We start from the raw sequence: 23,219 nt of genomic DNA, 5'->3' as shown, positions 1-23,219 counted from the left end.
CATCCTTATACTTGTTCGGTTAACCAGTGCAGAACAAAATCTGAATTTTTTTTTTTTCAAAACTCTCCCCTTTGTGTTCATGTTCAACATTAAACAATTAGGATTCAAGCTATTACAGTTTAAAAATAAATTTTTTGATGTAGAGGGCAATGGGTGGTGGTGTTGGGTGGTGGGTGGTGAGGTATTGGCGTTGAGTGTTGGGTGGTGGTGATAGTGTTAGGTGTGTTGTTGGATATAAAGAGCAGGAATAGGTTAAGTTTGTTTGTTGGGTTTTAATAAGGGTATTTTTGAAAAAAATATTAGGTGTACTAATAAGATTTTAAACTTTTTAAATAAGTGCTGCTATTTGCACATCTTTATTTTTTATTTTTTCTTTTGCACACCCCTCTTAAGAAAAAAGAAAAAAGAAAAACCAAAGTGAAAAGATACACATACCCCCTATCTCTCTCTCCTACCCCCCTCTTCTCTCTCCCTTTTTGCCTTTCTCTGCAAACACACCCTCTACTCCTCCTTCCTCCCCCTCCTTCCCCTGCGCCCTCCCAAACCCACCAACCCAGCCAAACCTAACCCGCCTCTCCTCCTTTCTCCTCTTTCCCCTCTCCCCGTGACCCACAACCCCTGCTCAACCCAACCCACCTCCTTCTCTTTCTCTCTCCCCAAAACCTAACCCCAGCTTTTGGGCTGGCAAAGAAAGAGACTCCGACTTGTTCAAGGTACAAAGGACAACGTATATTGATATTAATCAAATTCATTGACTTTTCAAACCCATTTGAGGACAACGTACATTAATTAAACAGAATTGGAATTCTTTTATTTGAGTGCTATAATGGATTTTTTGGACTCTTTTATATGGGGTCCCCAAAGGCATTCAAGAAATAATAAGCTACACAATGAATTTGCAAAGTCTATCTATCAAATGGTTTTTTATTTATTTACTGATATTGAAATCAAATACAACAATATATTTTATCATAACCCAAAGTGCAAGCCAGAGACTGCTCTGCCTTGATAGAAACAAATATGAAAAGCAAGCCAAAAACAGAGAAAGCAGGACATCCAAAAAAAGATTTTGTTGCCCTAACATGCAGTATCATGCATAGATAAGTTTAGTTGTAGGCATCAGGGTTGCCCAAAAGGTAGTTCTCGGTGACCTTGAACAAGCTAGAGGCTCTTTCTTTGCCAGCCTAAAAGGTGGGGTGGTCACAGGGGGAAGGGAAGAAGTTGGGGTTGGGTTTCGGGGAGAGAGAAAGAGGAGGAGGTGGGTCGGGTTTGGCAGGGGTAGTGGGTCGCAGGGGGAGAGGAAGAAGGAGGGGGTGGCGGGGGGAGGAAGGAGGGGGAGGAAGGATGAGGAGGAGGAAGGGCGTGTGTTTGCAAAGAAAAGCATAAAGGGAGAGAGAAGAGAGGGAATGAGAAAGATAGGGGTGTGTGTGTCTTTTCACTTTGATTTTTTTTTTTTTTTTAAAGAAGGGTGTGCAAAAAGAAAAAAAAAAAAGGTATGCAAATAACAACACTCTTTTAAATTGAAGATATGTATACAGAGTGTATTGGAGCTACAGATAAAAAAGTTGGGTCTAAATAGCGGCTTAACCCTAATTGAAATGTGTTATTTGTAAAACAAGTTTTTCTCGAAAGAATATGGGTCATTAAAATGGGATATGTGGCGAGGAAGCAAAATAAATAACTAGTATGCGTAAAGTTACTTTTGGTCTCTGTACTTTAGGGTAAGTCACACTTTAGTCTCGTCATTTCAATTTGCACATTTGTAGGACCTTTTTTTTATTAGTGTCATAATCAGGTCCAATCCGTCAAAATCGAGACGGAAAATTTTGACGTGGAACCACCTGATTGGCTCTGAAGTAGACGATTTTGACTTATTAGACTTAATTGCGACACTAATGGAAACACGATCTTTAAAAAATTCAAATTGAAATTACGGGACTAAAGTGCGACTCATTTATATAATACAGGGACCAAAAACGTATTTTGAGCTAACTAATATGGTGGAAAGGGTAGAAAGGGAAAAAGATTAGAACGATTAAAAACCCAGCCTAAGACGGGTATTTCTTCCGCTTAAAAATTAATAAATAATAGCAGACTGACAAGGGCAGTTGAGCAGTGTGCAAATTGCAAGCCCTCTCTCTACTCGCCAGTCTCTACTAGTGTTTGGGTCTAAGTCTAGGCTCTACCAAAAATAGCCATTTGATGGCCTCTGTGTTTCTCCCTTCTCTCTTAATTTGTGTCTGTAAGTTTCACTTTCAGATTGCCAATTCCGGCAATGGCAATTACACACCAGCACGAAATGCCGATTCAAAACTCAAATTTCCCATTTCCATTTCAACAAAATCACAGTCTCTCTCCGACCCTCTTTCTCAAACAACGGCAAAATCAAAGTCTTTGGCCCTCAAAGCCTCCGAGATCTCCGAAACCCCAAGAACCACTGATTGCAGATCGCGGTTAGCTTCTCCTTCTCAGCAAAATTTTTTGATTTGATCTTGTCTAGGTGTTTAAGCCTCTAATCTAACCATTTAAGCCTCTATAATGAACTTCTAATAATTTTTCAGGATCTTCGTGAGCTTTTCAGTATCCCAAAACAAGGTTTTGATGTTTCCCTTACTCTGCAGCAGCTATATGAGGAGCATGATCGCCAGCACCCAATGTATGGAATCAATAGCAGCTAATATTTATGATTTTTAATTATGTTATATCTCTGATTTAAATGCTCATATACCTGTTATTGTATATGCTTATTTCTTAGATTGATTTTCAAATATTATATTTGAATCTGGTTTCTGGGTTTTGTAGAGGAGAGCTCTCTCTCTCTTCCTCACTGTGTGTGTGATTTGGTTTTGTGATTCATTTTCTGGGTTTTTGTTGAATCTGGTTTCTGGGTTTTGTAGAGGAGACTTCCTCATTGCTCTCACTGGTAAAGACATTCGATTCTGTGCTCTCTACCTATGAAGGTTTCTGCAACTTAAAGCAGGTTCACTTTCACATTCACCTTCACAGCACCTTCTTTTCTCTTTTCTATTTTTCAATTGTAAATTCTCCGTTCCCATTGGATGCTGAGAAAATTTCCTAGTTTTCTCAGTGATAACAGAGGGTAATTAATTTGTGTTTATTTTTGTTTCAATCATTTGTTTCCTTTGGGAGTTGAGTGCATGTGCATTGTGATCAGGTTGATCTGAAGCTTAAGGTCTGTATGGGCGATTCGGTCCGACAAATTCTAGTACGGGAAGCAAAATCATACCATGCGGCTACTCTAATTGTTGGCACTTCCAAAACCCACCACAGAATCCGGTCACCTGCTTCTGTTGCCAAGTACTGTGCGAGAAAATTGCCCAAAAGTTTCTCTGTTTTTATCTGTTGATAATGGCAAAGTTTTGTTCAAGAGGGAAGAAACTGATAGGAATGCAGATCAATTTCAAGGTTTTAATAATTTTCTTCTTCTGTTTTTTTTTTTTTTTTTTAATTTCTCCTTCTTGGCGTTTTTGTTATTTGCGGTATATGAGGAGCGTATATTATATTTGTTTTTAAGTTTAACATGTGTATTTGGAATTATAGATTTGTCTAGCTCATGGTTCCGTAAATGTTCATCATATATGTAAACTTGACTACTTTTTGTTATTTGCTTACCTTCAATTTGTTTAGACTCCTTTTCTTTTTCTCTTTCAATTAGGAAACATAGACAAGGGTACTAATAATCTTTTGATATGATTTTTACCTTTTGTGTGGGGGTAAGATTCAGACATTTGACTGGTTTTATGTCATAATGTAGTTACTTTTAGGTTTCTCTGTATATTCTTTCTTTAATTGGGCGAATTTTGTTGCATAATATGATGTACTCCTATCCTTGAATAACAGATGGAAATTGTTGAAATAATAGCAATTGTAGTAGTCCTCTGACTTGAAGCAACAGAAATTGAAGATGAATCATTCAAGTTTTAGTAAGGATCATAGCGCAGCATATAAAATTCAAAACATTAATATGCTTCTGTACTGTGAAAAAAAAATAAAAAATAATCTGCTTCTGTACTGTTATATTTTGTTGCAAAATTTTTTCTTAGTCTTAAATGTGTTTTGTTGCATTTCATTTTTGGGTGTGGTTTGGCTTATGGATTCATATTTCAAATGATTTCCAGAATATGAACTCAATTCATTCTTTTTGTTTTTCTTGTCATTCTGCTGTTTACTACAGAGATGAGTCCTTGAAATCCCATATAGAATTCTTGGAAATTCAAGGTATAGCGGGAGTCAGTCATCACAGTTTACTCTCTCTCAAAGCCTCTTAATCTACGACACCTCCACCCACAGCCAACTTCCTTGCCCCCTCCGCCTCCTCCACCTCCTCCACCTGGCGCTGCTCCCTCTGCGGGAAAGACGTTGGTTTTCCAGTGTAAGTCTTGCCGCCCCACTGTCTCCGAAACCCCAAGAACCTGAGTTTCTCCGTGCTGTCCACGTGGCTCTCGCGGTTGCAGATCGCCACTGATTGTCAGTATGTCATCTCTCTAAATTTTCTTTGATTATTGTCTTCATTTTCTGCATCAGAATTTCTGAAAGCTTAGGAAACACATTCAATTGAAAGTGATAAATTTTTTTTTATTTGATCTTGTCTAGGTGTTTAAGCCTCTAATCTAACCATTTATGCATCCTAAATCCTAACTAAGGTTCACAAATGCAGTACAAACACACAAGTTGTTTAAAGCTTAACACCCGAGTTCTAAAACAAGTAGCAAAGTTATTTGAGTTAGGTGTAGTTGCCTAGGTTAAGCTATGTTCCCTCTGCGTTCACTAGGCTTCAAGTACACACTCCCCAAATCATAGATAAAGCCATTATGAATCATCAAACAGGTCACAAATGCAAATAAATTAAGTAATAGTATAAATGAAATGCAAACATAGAAGTAAGAAGGGTAAATTCCGAGAGGGATGCTAGAACTTAGCATTCTCCTCCTCCTTGATCACTTCAAGGGCTTCCTCTCTGGGGACATTGAACTCAATGGTCTCCCTAGGCACCAAATCAAGTTCATATAACAAGTAAAGGAAGTTGAAATCATCAACATATCACCATGGATAGGATTTCCCTTACAAGGTTGTCAAATAGCTAATTCACATTCCATAAGCACACAAGCATGCATGTAAGCCTTTTACATCACCATGGCAATCCAAAAGGCACACATTTAGTATCTAAGAATCAGATTTCACAATATATAGCAATCCCAACAAGGCAGTGGACAAATCAAATACAAGGCATTCTCAAACCAGTCAATCATATGCCCAAACAAGAACTAAGGACTCCTCAAGGCAGCTGAATCCTGTTTTCAAACACAGCGGTATACAAAGGTCATAACCAAGGTTCTCAAGGGCATCAAATGTGCAAGTAAATGTGCTTGGCAAGCAAAGATTATCCGTCAACCCTAGAGTTTCAAGGGAGTTGGTTGACTCTCTCCAAGGGTGTAAAATTCAAGTGAAAGATTATCGTGGTGTGTCACGGTTAACTGAAAATGATGGTGGGAAGATAGGAGATAAGTAACTTTACCTACCCAAGACTTTGGGTTCTCACCCTTTTTCTTAGGGTTTGAGGTTTTTGTTAAGTAAGCAAGGAAATCCTTTGTGAAAGGGTTTTGCAAAACACTAACTGGGTGTCAAAAATAACAAGATGAAGGAAAGGCTATGCAGACCTACCTAGACCATTTAGGGAAAAGAGATAAAGCCTACATATGCTGACTGTCAGTAAAAGATGAACTTGAGTAAGGCATACTCTCGGGTTTTTAGAAAAATTAAATTAATCTCAATGGACATGAAAATTGGTAGAGAGTTGGTACTAGTAGACATCTAGATAATTACACTAAAAAATAATCAAGTAATTTGGGGTAATATACAAGTATTCTATTAATATACCACTTGAAAAACAGAAAGAGCAAAACTGTTCTGTACTCTTTCATTTGTTAAATGAAAGTTTCAGTTTCTCATAAAAAAAAATAAAAAAAATATACCACTCCAGCTCAAAAACCTGAAAGTTGCTGGAAGCATCAGATTTCCTAGTTTGAGTGGTAAATGTATAGGAAAATAATTACAGCCCCAAATCACAGGATTATTGAAAGGAAAACTTTATAAGAATGCCTACACACTACTCTAACAAATCTCAGACCAAACTTGGGTTACATGTGATTGAAAAGCAAAGGTTTAGTTTAAGGGTCTCGGGTTCCAATCCTATGAATTTCAGCAGTGCAGGGTAAACTTTGAAATTTCACCAAAATTTCATGTGAGGTCGGATTGAGGTGATTTTTTGCTAGAAAAACCCTTGGAATGTCTAGTTTTAAACCCCAAAAGCTCAAGTCGAGATTCCTATCCAAATGCTCCAGTTTCTAAAGAGAGTGAAGCAAGGTCAGCAACTACCAATCTCAACCATTTAAGGTGTTTAAGCAAGGACTTGACTTTCGGATAATCTCAATTACGCCAAACACTTAAACAAGAATATTCATACCATCAAAGGTTGTTGCAGGGTTCACAAAAGGAATTTGAAGGGTTCTTACCTCCAGGGCTACTCGGTTTCCAAAGAAAAGTAAAGACTTTTCCCCACGCAATTCCTTTTTCCTCCACAACTCCAACCCCTGCATTTGCATGCACAAAATCATCAAGCACCGGTATTTGATAGTTCAAACTCGGGAGGAGGTTGTAGAAACCTATTAGGGTCATTTGAGACTTACTCAGGCCCTCGGGATAAGCTTCATCCCACTAGTCGGAAGGCTACAGGACCTCTCCAGAGCGTTACTCCCTTCTCACAATCTTGCATGTAAGAATCCAATCTTTAACAACAATCATCTAATGATGGGGAAACAAAATAGCAAGGAAAGCAAGGGTTTTGAGTTGAGCTTTTACCGCAACTGAGTATCACTCTTCTCGGATTCAACATGCAATGCAATCCGGAAATAGGACTGAAGAGAGGAAAGTTACATTTAGTGTCTAACTGAGAAAATCATGGACTTAGAAAGGTTTGAGTTCGGGTTTTCGTTTCTATACCTGGGTTAGGGTATTCGTGCTGCCCACGTGGCTCTGTCAGTATTTCATCTCTCTGAATTTTCTTTGATTATCGTCTTCATTTTTTGCATCAGACTTTCTGAAAGCTTAGCAAACACATTCTATTGACTGATTGTCACATCCCAAACTAGGGCCTAGATAGTTTAGGAACGTGGCAGCCGCCGCATTATTCAAACAACAAAAAAAAAAATTATCACACCAAGATAATCTATTTTTCAAGTCGCTTAAATAATACAAGGCTATATATTTTTTTTCTTTTTTCTAATGTAGAACTAAGTAAATCAGAGTGCACTTCCGGAGCTCTCAATGGCTAGTGAGCCTCAAGGGTTTGTGTTTCCACCATTTTAAATAAAAACATCAGGCCGAGTTGTATTTAGATCAAATTAAAACATGTTATTCTTTCTTTTTGTTGTGTAGTCTCAAATGATCTCAATCAGGGACATGATGGGTAAATATATATCTATATAAATAAACATATATATTTATTGTATGGTTTGGAATATTTGTCAAAAAATAAAAATTAAGTTTAAGATCCTATAATCCTTGTAAAAGTAAAAAATTGTAGTAAACTTGTAAGTAATACAATGAAGGTCTATCGTAGTAAGAGAGAGGGAAAGTTAGGATTGACTCCACGATAGATGGATCTTTCTCTTCGCTGGTCTCATTTGAATTTGGAGTGTTTGGTGGAGCCGGAGGATATTCATTTGGTTCTGGCTCAAAGTCGGAGTCAGAGATTACAATGTAGTCTACCATTTCCCCTGGTGGTACCTGTAAGGCTGAAGTTTGTAGAAGCTTTATAGAGCAGCCTAGTGCCACAAGAATGCATTTCTTCTATCAATCAAAAAGTGTAATGGATGTAGAGTAGATGAGATAAGGTGGTGACGCAAAAAAAAAAAACCAGGTTTTGCAGAACTCATATTTCCATACACTTCATTGGCCGTTTCAACATGATTGGAGTCAGTCACCTTCTGGTACTCCTATACTCAACCCAAAAAAGAGAATTAAGTACATTCAGTGCAAAGTGGACCCTTATATTTGAGAGACAAAATACTATAACACACGTACACACATTTAACCTTGTTAATACCTGTGTGTGATCAACAAAATCCCCAAAATGTCAAAATGTTATAATCTGCTCCAGTGAGATGGTAAGCTTAGAGAAGGTCCTAAATTCTAAGATTTGAAGACATACAATAGAAGATATCATTTTAACAAGAATTGTTATACAAACCCACAAATATTATAACAGAGCAGAAAAGAAAAATGGAATCAACTATACCCACCCTCACGACATGACTGATCAAAGGAGAGAAATTTATCCTTCCATTTCTTCACCTCTTCACACAAAGACTGCCATCCTCAATCTTCACATCACACAATTACCTATGAGGGTTTTTTTGTTTTTTATTCTGAATCTCACTGATGAGTTTGAGTTCTTCGATTTTTAAGGGCTTCTTCCCTTGTCTTTTCGTTTTTGTTCTGCCACTTTCTTCTTCTTCCCTTTTGATTTCTTGAAAATTTTACTAGAAATTAATTAGTTGTCTATTATTTTGTTTAGCTTTGTTAACAAAATTGCCGAATAAACATTTTCTGGGTAAAGTTTATTTTCTTGTATAAGAATATAATGAAAAATGCATTAAAGTGGTTGAGAAAACATGATTGTTCTTCTATTAAGGACATACTAGTCCCCAGACTGATATTCATATAAAAAGACTATTAATTTAATGGTAAAAATGAAAAAAAAAAAAGGGTTAAATTCTTTGATTCATTCCAATTGTTATCAAACGCCACATGGGAATAGTAAACTAGTTTTCAGTTTCCATTCCTAACTTGTCCCAAACATTAGAATGGAAAGTTTAAAGTCATTCCATTCTCGAATAGTTAAGTAATGTAATTCAATTCCTATTCTCATTCTAGTATTACAATCAAACAAATAGGGTCTAAGGGGCTGTTCCCATGCTTAAAATCCCTGCAATTCATGAAGATGGATGGGGTTGAGGTAAGCATCAAGGCCACAAAATTGTAGGAAGCTGCATCAGACCTGCACAAGAGTAGATAATTTTACATGATCATCTATTACAGTCACAAGCATAACTACCATCATGAATACCATAAGGGAACAAAAAGTCCATAAAAATAAGATTATAAAAGTGAGAAAAAATTGGAGGAAATGAAAAATGATAACTGGAACTACCTGACCGTCTTGAACCAGTGGTGTTGGCTTTTCTTTCTTGCCCCAAGAAGCATAGAAAGCCCAAGGATGATTCATATCGCCCCTAAAATACTGAAAGTAAACAATTTGTGTTGTTATAGTAAAGAAACAATTTCTATGTTTGTATTATAATATATGTGAGATATAATATCTACAAAGTGTGTGAGTTTTTACCTCCCTACATGAATAGTATCATTGAGCACTATAGCTCCCACCACCATGACAAGAATCATGGATATGAGGCTAAATGATGTCAAGAACACGGGGTCTCTCATTTGGGTCAATGTGATCTGTAAGAAAGCAGTGAAACTAGAAACCACAAGGCCCTACACGAGCAAGGCCAAAATTAGAAATCATGATGCACCAAGAATAAAAAATACAAAATCACATCAATACTATTTTCCCTTTTTAAGACTCACTGAGTAGATCTAGCAAACAAGCTTGATATTTCGGACTACCATCCATGCAACTCCTGATCTCCCCTCAACTCCCACAGCCACCACCATATTAAATAATGCACCAATTGAGCATATAAATGATCTAAGCCACAGAGGTGTTGGGTAACTATTGGTTGTTTTTTTCTAATAAAGACAAAGGAAAACAAAAGCAACAATAAAGATATTAAAAGATTGAAGTTATGAAATACATCATATTGGTGGTGGCTGTGGGAGTTGAGGGGAGATCAAGAATTGCATGGATGGTAGTCCGAAATATCAAGCTTCTTTGCTATATCTACTCGGTGAGTCTTAAAATGGGAAAATAGTATTGATGTGATTTTGTATTTGTTATTCTTGGTGCATCATGATTCATGATTTCTAATTTTAGGCTTGTTCTTGTAGGGTCTTGTGGTTTCTAGTTTCACTGCTTTCTTACAAATCACATTGACCCAAATGAGAGACCCCGTGTTCGTGACATCATTTAGCCCCATTTCCATGATTTTTGTTATGGTGGTGGGAGCTATAGTGCTCAATGATACTATTCATGTAGGGAGGTAAAAACTCACACACTTTGTAGACATTATATCCCATATATATTATAATACGAACATAGAAATTGTTTCTTTACTGTGATAACACAGAATTTTTTACTTTCAGTATTTTAGGGGCGATATTTATCATCCTTGGGCTTTCTATGCTTCTTTGGGAAAAGAAAAGCCAACACCACTGGTTCAAGACGGTCAGGTAGTTCCCTTTATCATTTTTCATTTCCTCCAATTTTTTCTCACTTTTATAATCTTATTTTATGGACTTTTAATTCTCTTATGGTATTCATGATGGTAGTTATGCCTGTGTCTGTAATAGATGATCATGTAAAATTATCTGCTCTTGTGCAAGTCTGATGCAGCTTCCTACAATTTATGGCCTTGATGCTTACCTCAACCCCATCCATCCTCATGAATTGCAGGGATTTTAACCATGGGAACAGCCCCTTAGGCCCTGTTTGTTTGACTGTAATACTAGAATGGGAATAGGAATTGAATTACATTACTTAACTATTCGAGAATGAAATGACTTTAAAATTTCCATTCTAATGTTTTGAACAAGTTAGGAATGGAAACTGAAAACTGGTTTACTATTCCGATGTGACGTATGGTAACAAATGGAATGAATCAAAGAATTTAACCTTTTTTTGTTTTTTTTTTTTCATTTTTACCATTAAATTAATATAGTTTTTTTATATGAATATCAGTCTGGGCACTAGGTTGTCCTTAATAGAAGAACAATCATGTTTTCTCAACCACTTTAATGCATTTTTCATTATATCCTTATCCAAGAAAATAAACTTTACCCAGAAAATGTATATTTGGCAATTTTGTTAATAGAGCTAGACAAAATAATTACTTTCTAGTAAAATTTTCAAGAAATCAAAAGGGAAGAAGAAGCAAGTGGCAGAACAAAAAAGAGAAAACAAGGTAAGAAGCCCCTAAAAATGGAAAAACTCAAACTCATCAGTGAGATTCAGAATAAAAAACCCTTGTAGGTAATTGTGTGATGTGAAGATTGAGGATAGGAGTTTTTGTGTGAAGAAACTGAAGGATAAATTTCTCTCCTTTGATCAGTCATGTCCTGAGGGTGGGTAAAGTTGATTCCATTTATCTTTTATGCTTTATTATAATATTTGTGGGTTTGTATAACAATTCTTGTTAAAATGATGTCTTCTATTTGTGGGTGACTGACTCCAGTCATGTTGAAACTGCCAATGAAGTGTATGGAAATATGAATTCTGCAAAACCCGGTTCAGGAGGCACTGAAAGTGTGAAATAGGCAGTGGAGCGTCCAAAATTGAATTTAAAGCCCCGGTCTCAATCTCAATTGGCTTTTATAAACTTGAAAAGTAAGTCCCATGATGAACATGTGTTATTAATGTCTTGTAATATTGCAATATATGTTTCCATCTCCCTCCCTTTTCCAAATTTTCTGAAGGTACTTTTTAATAGCTATTGCAATAAAAGATTATATAAATGAAAGTTATTCATATATCAGGCTACATGTCCGCATGTCCTTACAAGACACTTGCTAGCGAATGATCACTTGTTAGTTGCTGGTTTAAAATATCAGCCGTTAGGATATTATCGAGACTTCAAAATAAGGAAATATAGATATTGGCCACGGTCCACAAAAACAATAGATATTGGCTTCAAAACACATAAGTTTTTAATAAAACTTCAGAATATGTTAAATTAATCATCAATGCATGATTTAAACATATAAATGTCATGAATTTAGGTCTATACGATAAGTATATAATATGTAGGGGATATTATAAAAACATAGCTATTATAAAAACCAGTAAACTATATAAATACAAGTATTATTAGTTTAAATTATAAACCATTTTTATATACTTTTTTTTATTATTAGAATGTAAAATTGCAATATTTTACTAATAAAAACTCTTTAAAAAACTAGTAAATTTAGAACCCAAACTTCTAATATTATTTTAAACCCAAAATTGGTGGTAAAAGTTTGAGCCCAAACCCACTAATTAAAAACCTATTATAAGCCCAACACTCATTAATCAATGAGATAGCCCAAACCTAACATCTTTACAAAGCTTGAGCACAGACTAGGGGTGTGATTTGGATAGGAAAATCCAAATCCGACCGAAAAATTTCGGAATTTTCCTAAGGCAATCCGATCCAATATTTTCCCAAATTATTTTGTATTTATATTAAGTGTTATATATTTTATCATTCATTTAGTTTTTAACTATATGTTTCATTAATTTGTTATTTATTTCAAATATACACACACCCTATTTCCGATCCGGATCCATCTGAAACACACCTCTGGCATAGACCAACGTGCGATGGAGAGAGAGATGTTACAGACAGAGAGTGGGATACTGGTGAAGATTTTGCTTCACCCCCTATCGGTATCGGCGACTCCAAAAAGCTACATTTTGGAATGTCGGCCAATATTTTGAACACTGCTCTCTTGCTACCCATATAAATATAGGTATATTATGTAAAGAAATAAATAATTAAATTAAATGTGTAAAACTTTTTTTTTTTTGCCAGTATAAAACTTTGAAGCTCCGAAACCTCATATGAAACCCCTCAATCTCACCCAATCACACTCTCTCTTTACCTGATCACTTTCTTCTAGGGTTTCTTTCTCATTTTTTTTGGTCGGGTCAGGGTCACTTTCTTCTAGGGTTTGTTTGTCTAAACAACGAAGATGGCCGACAAAGCTGACACTCCTCAGGATCAGATCCAGATACTGGAAACCATAAGCGAAAGTACGAGGAAGAGAAAGCAAACGATGCCATCTAAGCTCAGCGTCACCGGCTTCTCATTCCCCAACAGTTTGTCATCGCCCGACTGGTCATCTCTATCGAGAATAGGAGCGGCATGTTCGAGGGGCGCCCTCAAGCAGCACATGAGGGAGATCGCCGCTGGAAAGAAGAAAGAGGAGCAAACGATGCTTTCTAAGCGCAGCGTCACTGGCTCCGGCTTCTCATCCCGCAATACGCTGTCTTTGCCCGACTCTTTGTCGTCCATTAGCAGCATTCTTAAGTCGCCCAAACAGGAAAATAGTTCGCCTTCACTCTTTAAAATTTTGTTTGTTCCTGCGCTTTTTTTCCTTGTTAGTTAATTTGTGGCATTTACTTTTTAATTATAATGTGCTTGGCATTGGGAAGGAAGGAGGGGGCTAGATTTAATTGCTTATAATATCAGTTTTGTTTGCGAGGTACTGTCAATCCTATGTGTTTATGCTTTGCAAGAATGAATTGTGATTGACTTTGGTTGGTGGATGCGATACAGTTCCGGAGCCAATCACGAGAAAAACGATAGAAGTTGATCATGATGACAAGGTCAAATGTATTGCCAAAAATTTCGATCTTATTGAGAATAATGGAGCCATAATTACAACTAAAAAGAAAGAGCTCAATTCTACAACTACACCGGTGGAACTCGAGGGTACTGACCCAAAAGCCGTACATAAGGTCCAAGGAGCTCAAGCACAAAGAAAAATGCACAAGCCAGATAGAACCTCAAATAGAGCTTTATCTATCCAGATCTGAGCTTTATTGATCTGCTCCTCAGTACCCTTGAGTTCCACCGGCGTAGTTGTAGAATAGAGCTCTTTCTTTTTAATTGTAATTCCGGCTCCATCATTCTCAATAAGTTCAAAATTTTGGCGATACATTTGACCTTGTCATCATGATCAACCTCTATCATTTTGCTCGTGATCGGCTCCGAAACTGTATCGCATCCACCAACCAAAGTCAATCACAATTCATTCTTGCAAAGCATAAACACGTAGGATTGACAGTATCTCGCCAACAGATATTATAAGCAATTAAAGCTAGCCCCCCTTGTTCCTTCCCAATGTCAAACATGTTTTAATTAAAAACTAAATGCCATAAATTAACATGTAGAAACTCTTGATAAACTAAACAAGGAAAAACGGGGTCCTCCCACCGGAAAACTTTGCCCAAAAGAGCTAGTTTGAACCCCCACCCGCCGGAAAACTCTGCACAAAAGAGCTGGTTTGACCTCACCCTGCCAACAAGTTTGACCCCCCCACCCCATCTAGCATATGCTTAATTTTTTATGAGGATTATTATTTTCTGTTAGCCAAATCTGATCTGCTATAGAAATTCCATTGTTGTTTTGTTTGCTTGTTTTTTTTTTTTTTTTGGCGTCACCACCTTATCTCATCTACTCTACATCCATTACACTTTTTGATTGATAGAAGAAATGCATATTTCTGGCACTAGGCTTCTCTAAAAGGCTTCTGCTGAACTTTTGTGATATGTATGTTTATTTTTATAAATAGGCCACACTTTCTTAGCATTCTTTAAATAATAAAGTTTTTTTACACTTTTCCACCTGAATTTTGCACTTAATTTCACTTTACCACCTAAAAAAAAGATTGTATCATTTCACCACCTGAATTAAAATTTGTTGCAATGTACCACTTCAGGTACATTCCATCCAAACTTCTGTTAAATACAAGGGTGCTTTAGTCTTTTTGGGTCAGTTTTGTATTTAATAAAAAAAAAGGTGCAGAAAGGGTGAGAGAGAGAAGGAACGAGAATGAGGGAGAGAGAAAGATAAAGAAAAATTAACAAAAATAAAAACATGGGAAAAAAAGAAGAAAAAATCCAGAAAAATTAACAAATGTTAGATCAATCTCAAAAACGAGAACACCATCGTGTTTGAGTAGGTGAGAAGAGGAGAAAAAGAGGGGCAGTACGAAAGGAGAGGAAGGGGTGGGGTTCATGGTGCTGCAAGCCTGCAACGGGTGAGGGTGGGGGATTGGGTTTTTTTATTTTTGACTTTTAATATTTTTCAGTTTTATTAAATTTATTGAAAGAGGTGATGTGGCATGTTTTAGACCATTGGATTTTTTCCAATGGATATGATTTTATAACTTTCAAAATGCAGATCTAAATAAATATTATGGGGGACTCAAAAAGACTAAATGATCCCTTAAAAAGGGGTCACATGCAAGGCACATGGTCTTTTTTAACATAAGTTATGACAGAATGACGACTAGGTGGTATATCGCAACAAAATTTTAATTTAGGTAGTAAATTGACACAATTTTTTTTTTAGGGGGTGAAGTGAGATTGAGGTCAAAGTTCAGGTACGTAAAGTGTAAAAAAGCCAAATAATAATGTTGGTTAGTCACACTGGTATCTAAAATTGGAACAAGGCAGGCTGTAGTTTTTTTTTATCTTGGTGAGGTCTTCTATGCTAGATTATCAGCATTTCAAGTCACTGCCATGCTGCATACATGTAACACCCCCTGCCATGTTAGGTACCCTGGCCATACTTCAGCTGGTGATGCCACCTTTGTCAGCCGTACTTCAGCTGGTGAATCTGTGTGTCATTGGCTTTGCTTTAGCTCTCCAAGGATCTACAGGTAATTTGAATCTTTACAAATCATAGTCAATGTTTCTTATATACGTTATTAAAACCATTGAATGAAGTTGTCAATTTTCATGTGGATTTGAATTCTGTGCTTTAGAAATCTCTTAACCCTCTCAATTCCATTAGTCCGTGCTAAGGGATGAAAAGAGACGCGAGACTCAAGCCAGATAAGAGGTCAACTTGAGTTTGTTCAGTGGCTTTCCAGAGTCAGCCACATTGAAGTTTCTAGCTTTTGTTTTATTGCTTTGCTTGGTTGAAATTTTTGCTTAAGCTTAAGGGAAATAGAGTGTGTTGGGATTGAACTACAAAGGCATCCCTTTTGTACTACAGTGTGTATTTTATTTCCTCCAGTAAATTTTTGTTTTAAAATGGTTTATCTTATAGCTCAAAGAAGGTCTTTAAACCTGCATGTATTGGTATTTCCATTGAATTCTAAAGAAAGGTGTTTTTACTCAAAGAGTAGCAAAATAACTCATTTTTGGTGATGTGACCTTACTGGACTCCTGCTGAATTCTGTACTGCTGTGTGGGGAATTTAAATCTGAACTTTAGGGGTTTGTAACTAGACTTACTAGTCGTTGTTTTGGGACAACACCAAGTAATTTGGATCAGCTGTATTGAATTTTTTGTGAATTTTCTAAGTTAGACCTGCTGGCAGAAATTTCTGCAGCTCTAGGAACAACTATATTTTACTGAATTTAAAGGGTACGGTTAAACAGCACCATTTCTTGTGAAAATTCTTATTAATTTAAAGAGTCTTTTTCTTCTCAAAGGACTCATAAAGGATTTTAACAAAAAGGTTTTTCAAAAAGAGATTGTGAAAGAGTTGACTTTCATTGGGTCGGATTATAACATTTTGACATTTTCTTGTTTTTGAAAGGGAGCAACAAGTAGTAACTTTTAGGCCTCCTACACCCGATTGCAACCAAAAACACCACCTTTTGTGCCACCTAGAGTTGCTTCTTCTCCCAGGGCTCCTCCAATGGTTGCCTCACCAAGGGCCACTTCTCCAAGGGCTGCTTCTCCTAGGGCTCCTTCTCAAAGAGCTCCTTCTCCAAGAGTAGTGCAGCGCCATAATTACAGTGGCATATGGAAGAGGAGTTCAGAGGAGTGGGAGATCAAGGTGAATTTTAATATATATATATATATATATTTTCTATATAGGCTGTTTGCTTTTATAAGTAAATGTAGGAAGATAAGAAGATTGAGGCTTCATAGGCTCTATATCTGTTGTTACAGACCTCAGTTTGAATTACTTTGTTTGGTTGTGAATATTTCTTAAATGATATTTTTGGACGATTTGAAAGAAAGAAAGAGAACATTTTGGATTCATTGATCTTATTCCATTCATTCTCACTTGTTTGCAATCATTTGCAAGCAGCCATATGCTGCAAGTGTAATTTCCCATTTTTCTATTTCGTTTTAAGTAGAGATCAAATCGTTCAATTTGAGAAAACAAACATGCTTGGCTTTTCATGCTTGGAGCTTTCAGAGAATAATAGGCCTTGATTCTGTACTTGGAGCTTACAGTTCATCTTCTGGAAATGTTCAAAATCTACTCTCTCTGCCACTTTGCATGGTTAATGATATATCTTAACCAATGATTTTGATTAATGATTTTTGTATTGTGCTTTCATTAAAATGTTGGTTATTTCACATTCAGGTGTTGCCCTTAATGATTTAAGAGTATGTCTAATTGCTTTTTTATGTCGACTTGGTCATGCAGCCAATGAATGTGTAGATGCACCAAAAGCTAATTAAATATAGAGGCATATATTTTGGACACCACGTCAACCAACTCAACACAAATGCAGATTTTCGTTTTTTTTTTTTTTTGGCAAGTAGCATATATTTTAATTTGAGTTAAATATAAAAATGATTCACGAATTTTACAGTGAATCTCAATTTGGTCTATTAACTAAAAAAAATGTTAATTTAGTCCACGAACTTTCTAAGTTGTATCAAATCAGTACAAATGTTAATTTTCATCAAAAAATTAACGGAATTGGTCACATAAAAATGTGATGAACAGACTAAAATGCCTTTGAAAATGTGATTACTTGATGTGCACATGACCAATTTTCGTTAAATTTTTTAATGAAAGTTAACATTTGTATTGCTTTGGTACAACTTAAAAAATTCGTGGACCAAATTGACACTTTTTATAGTTGGTGGACCAAATTGAGATTCATTGTAAAGTTTGTGGACCATTTTTGTATTTAACCCTTTTAATTTTAAGCAATTTTCTTGAGCATATTAGAGCTCCCTGTGTTCCAATTCCCAATTTAAAATATTCATAAAACTGTTGTACGTGAATTAATATGATCACCATTTATCCCCAAAAAAGCTGCTACCCTAGTTATACCAATAAATTGTTGCCCCAAAATATTTCTATGGGATGCTTAGCATTATTGATATTTTTATACCCTTAGGAAATGTTCTTTTTCTTTTCATTTCTTTAATATGATAAAAATTCAATACAGATATATTATGACATATCATTAGAATTAATTAAATCTTAATGATAAATTTCTCAAAAACAAAAACTTTTAATGAGCAATGCTAATTGTTAACGCATTTATATAAATTGAAACTACAATGACACATGAGAAATACAATATTATAATATAATAAGTTTTTTGGCCAAAACAGCATTTTATTGGCTTTTTTTGCTTGAATATCTTATATTAGTTATTAATTTATCATTAAAGATTTTTTATAATTTTAACTAAATACTATTCGTGCTTTTTCTTTTTCTCTGCTATTTCCTTTCTTTGACATAAAGTCCTGGGGATGCTACTTTTTGCAGTGTAGTTTTATGATGAGAACTATTCATTTTTTAGATAGCCCTTTAAGGACCATTTCTTAAAAAAAAAAAAAAAGTCAAAAAAAAAATCAAAAAATCAAATAAAATCATTTTGTTATGTAACTAATATCAAATAAACAAACAATTTTGGTAACAGTTAGATTAATTACCGTATATATTAAAATAGCTACATTTTTAGGGGTGTCTCCAACTCGAATTTTAATGGATTTTAAAAGTCCAACAAAATATAGGTATTCTCAATTAGGATTTTAATAGATTCCATAGAAATCTAAGTGTTCCCAACTCAGATTATAATAGATTCCTTAGAAATTCAAGTGTCCTAAAAACCTCATGGATTTCATTAGGTGGTGGATTTGGATCAATTGTGTTCACATAACAAACGCTATGAGTTTTTTTTCTTTGGATTTTGATGGATTCTATGGAAGTCAATAAGAATCGAGTGATTATATTCCAACTCCCTTGTCCTATTTTCACACTCACCTTATTTTTATACCCCACATTAAATTTAAAAAAAATATTAAAGCACTCTTCACACCCCTTATTATTCTTATAATAATCTTTGATATACCAACTCAAACACTCATTCAATAAGTATTCTTCTTACCCCCTTAACTATTATCTCACCCACCTAATTAGTCATATATATAACAACATATATTGGACAAGAGAGTGCAGAACCAAGCTCTTTAATGGTGGTTTGATCCTTCTGGCACAAATTATGCAAATATGACAACCAAGCTCTTGGAATATTCAATCTGTCAATAAATGATTAAAAGCTTTGCATAATGCCCAAGTTGGTGGCTGTCATATTCAACGCATTCCCCCTTGACATTTTTGTATGGCAATGGAAAAGTGGTTTGGCTTGGCTACCCATGCAATTGCAGCAAATAAAGTAACAATTGGATGCTTTATTTTGGATGCCACTGTGAGCAAATTAATTCTGGATGCAACTCCAGCCAGACCAATTCATGGTGATTTCACCCAAGAATTGAACTCACGGGGTTGTCATACTCCAAAAAAAAAAAAAAAGAATTGAAAGCATCTCACAAAAAAATTGTTTTGCTTACCTTCTCACTAGGTGAATTCTCTCCGACGTGAATTTAAATGTCTCTTACCCAAAAACAGTATAATCAAAAGAATAATGATATGAGAAAACAAGAGGAATTTTAGGGTTTATAGAGTTTAAGTCGTCGTAAGGAGATGAGTGAGTAGGGAGGGAGGAGGTAGAGTAGATTTATTTTCATTTTTTTAAGTCAAGTCCTTAGAGGTAATTTTACAAAATGATAAATTTGTATGATTTTTTTTTTTTTTTAAATATGGGTAGAAAAATAAAACCGGTGAGAATATAACTACTCTAAGAATCCATATAATCTATAAAATATGCAAACTCCTTTAAAATTCGAATTAAGGCCACCAGTTGAATTTGTTAGAGTTAATCTTTAAAGGGTGATACAAAAAATTGAACAATTTCAATTATAAAATTATACTGTAGAATGAAAATAATAATAAAAAAAAAAGGCGTAGAAGAAGTTAGAAATGAAAAGGTAGGTAATATTTCTCTACACAAATTACCCATGGTGCCTCAAAGGTAATTAAGACAAGTTGCAGCTTTAGGAGCTCTACGTACGTGTTTGGTCAAATTCAGAATCTCCCAAAAAACAAAGAAGAATAAATTGCCCTTTATTAATAGTTATTTGTAAAAAAGATGTCCCAAAATAAAGTACATGTCATTTGCTTTTGGGAATATTAGTAACATCTCATGCAATTTATTTCTCTTACAAATGAAAACTCTCACTTTTTCCACATATACATAAGATCCCATCTATCATGACCCTCATCATAAGAAAAAGCTCCCGTTTTTTTAATGCTCCACCAACACTTATCTGCACACCTTTCATCATCTCTATTAGCTTTGTACACATCAAAGCTTCCACTGACATTTTCCCACCACATGTAGCAATAGAAAAGAGTGACTTGAGAGAATGGATTGGACTTGAAATGCCATGTGAAGTATTTCTGAAAAGGGAGGTATTGTTTGCCAAGATCATCATCTTTTGATTTGCAGTGAATAGTCAAGCCAATCCCTGCACCCAACTCATTAGTTATATTCATATGTCTGGTTAATATAGCAAAGCTACCCTCGAATACCAATAGCAACGATAAGATGGTCAGTAAAACTCTTGACATCTTAACCATTGCTTTCATATATTCTAATTATTCTAACACTCAAAGGTATGTAGGGTTTGCTTGGCCAACACCCTTTAAATATTGCAGCTATGGACCTATGGTCAAGAAGAAAAAATCGCATTTATATCATAAGAAAAAAAAAAAAAAAAACCGGATTTGTCTAGAAAATAAGCTCTATTCATTGTACAATATATATACTAGGTACAATGAATCCACACAAATAGAAAGAATTAAATTTACAACAATTAAGGAGATACAATTATCCAGAAAATATGTTTTTTTTTTTTTTGGTAATGAGATATTGCATCTTTCTTAAAAAGATAAATTTTGTGGTGAAACACACTAAAGATTCTTGTATTATTAAGTGAATAAATAACGAGATATGGTATATAATAATAAGATTTTGGAAAGATTAGGACAAGCAAGAAAATCCATTCATGTATTATTAAGGGAAAATTCATATATATTAATGTCATGATTCTGCTGTTATAAGAAAGATCAAAATTCTGTTCACGTTATACGAAAATCATTTACTACAACTGACAATTCTTGTTTTGGTAACGTCTAATGTATCTATTTTATTTTTATCTTATAATGACCCATATATTCACCTTAATGTCCCTAGATTGCCCTTTAAACAGTATCAATTTTGTCATTAAACTAGTTCCTTAAGCCATTAATTACCTTTCTATTTGAATTCATGCTGGACTTTAATTCATGCATTCAAATTAGATTCAAGGTAATGAAAGAATAACTTACCCATTATTAATAATTATTTACCATAACTTTGACTTTATAGTTTGGCCAAAGTACATTTTTAGTCCTTGTACTTCAACAAAATTTTCACTTTGTTCCTCGTTTTTTCAATTTTGATAATTTTAGTCATGTACTTTCATTATGTTTGCAATTAGATCTAAACTGTTAACTCAGTTTATTTTTTAGACGTAAATATGACGTGATAACGTATATGAATAAATATTTTAGATATTTCATGATTAATAAGGTCTAAAAAATTAATTTAAATAAAATATAATTAAAGAAAAAAAGAAAAGACAAAAACTTGAATAATTAAGAAAAAAAATACATGTATCCAAATGTGATTAGGCAAAGTCACCCGGTTAAATGAATTTCACTCATAGGTTACTTAAAATGTCCAAAATTTCTCTTCTACGCCATATTTCTGCTAACAATTTAAACCTAATTAATGATTTTGATCCAATTACAAACTTAATGAAAGTACTAGATTAAAATTTCAAAAATTGAAAGAACGGGTCTCAAATCAATGATGGGTTCTATATTGTCGCCTAAACAGGCAACCGAATCGGACCAAACCATTTGTCAGGCTATTGTTCTCTTGTTTTGTTTCCTAATAGAGTATAAGACATCAATTTCTCATAAAGTAAAATTTTTGTTAAAGTAGAGGGACCAAAGTGCACTTTATACATTATCTTCCATACCTGGAGTCCGGATCCACGTCAGTAGGCCCACCGTCAACCTCGGGCTCCAGGTGTACTTCTTGATAAATTTTGAGGACCTTTTTGTGGGTTGCGCTGCTGCTATCACTGCATGAGTAGATTCTGGAGGAGTTGAAACGGCGGGACCGGAAGAATGTATGCGCCTTGATGAAGGAGATTCATCAGATGGAGAAGTGCTCGCAGGTGATCAGCGAATTGACGGATTCAGCTTAGTTTCCCCTGATAGAGGAGGAGGGGGAGGTCAGGCAGAGAGTGCAGGAACTAGACTCAACTCAAAAAGAACAGAGAAAAGGAAGTGACAGTTGAACTGGTGGCGCCAGAGGCTAAAGATGGAGTGAAACAGGTTTGATAATTTTCTATTTAATTATTTTTTATTTTATTTGGAGATAAGAAGAGATAACAAAGTTTATAGTTGTAATAACCATTGCTTTGATATATTCTAAGTATAATGCTATGATCCCAAATTTCTATCCCAAATTTGGATCTCAAATTCACATGTAAGGGCATTTTTATCTCAAGGGAATGTGAATGATTCTCATTTCTGTGTTTACTAACATTTGAGAATCATTCACATTCTCATTCCCTTGTTTATTAAATTTGGAAGGGAAAATGAATGCACGTGGGTCCCACCAAAATCAAGAATGGGATTCCTGATTTTGGGAGAATGAGATTCCGTAGGAAGGGTCCGGAATGAGGGAGGGGGAATTGGAATGAAATTTTCATGTCCAAAATGCCCCCACATTTTTTATGAAAAACTAAAAATATCCTTTATTTTATCATTTAAAATTAATATTTAAATAAATATTCATCTTTTTGAATATTTATCATTTAAAAAATTGTGATTAATAAATATAATGGATTAAAAAATTGATAGAAATATAATAGATTAGGCTTAGGTCCTTTAGAAAAACAGTTTTTAGATGGAGACCGTAGGTGTTTTAAAATTTATAAGAAAATCATTTTAATTTATAAAAAAATATTTTTAATTTATAATAAAGTCATTCCTCGATTTGAAGGTATTTCCCCCTTATTTAAAGAGTATTTCCCCTCCTAGGGTGTAGAGTGAACTTTGTAGAGGCTAAATCCGCTCAAAATC

The 23,219-nt window shown here is 35.0% G+C and overlaps 1 long non-coding RNA gene across 1 annotated transcript; it reads left to right on the top strand.

Moving 5' to 3' along the window:
- Positions 1-2,173: 2,173 nt before the first annotated feature.
- Positions 2,174-4,448, top strand: LOC147283631 (uncharacterized). Its single transcript, XR_015122484.1, has 5 exons — positions 2,174-2,453; positions 2,562-2,656; positions 2,898-2,980; positions 3,176-3,426; positions 4,196-4,448. It is a non-coding gene; the product is annotated as an uncharacterized LOC147283631 (long non-coding RNA).
- Positions 4,449-23,219: the final 18,771 nt, after the last annotated feature.

The sequence above is a fragment of the Dryas octopetala genome, chromosome 5, assembly GCF_963921425.1.
Source record: "Dryas octopetala chromosome 5, drDryOcto1.1, whole genome shotgun sequence".
Classification (NCBI taxonomy): Eukaryota; Viridiplantae; Streptophyta; class Magnoliopsida; order Rosales; family Rosaceae; genus Dryas; species Dryas octopetala.
This window is presented reverse-complemented; position numbering and strand designations above follow the sequence as displayed.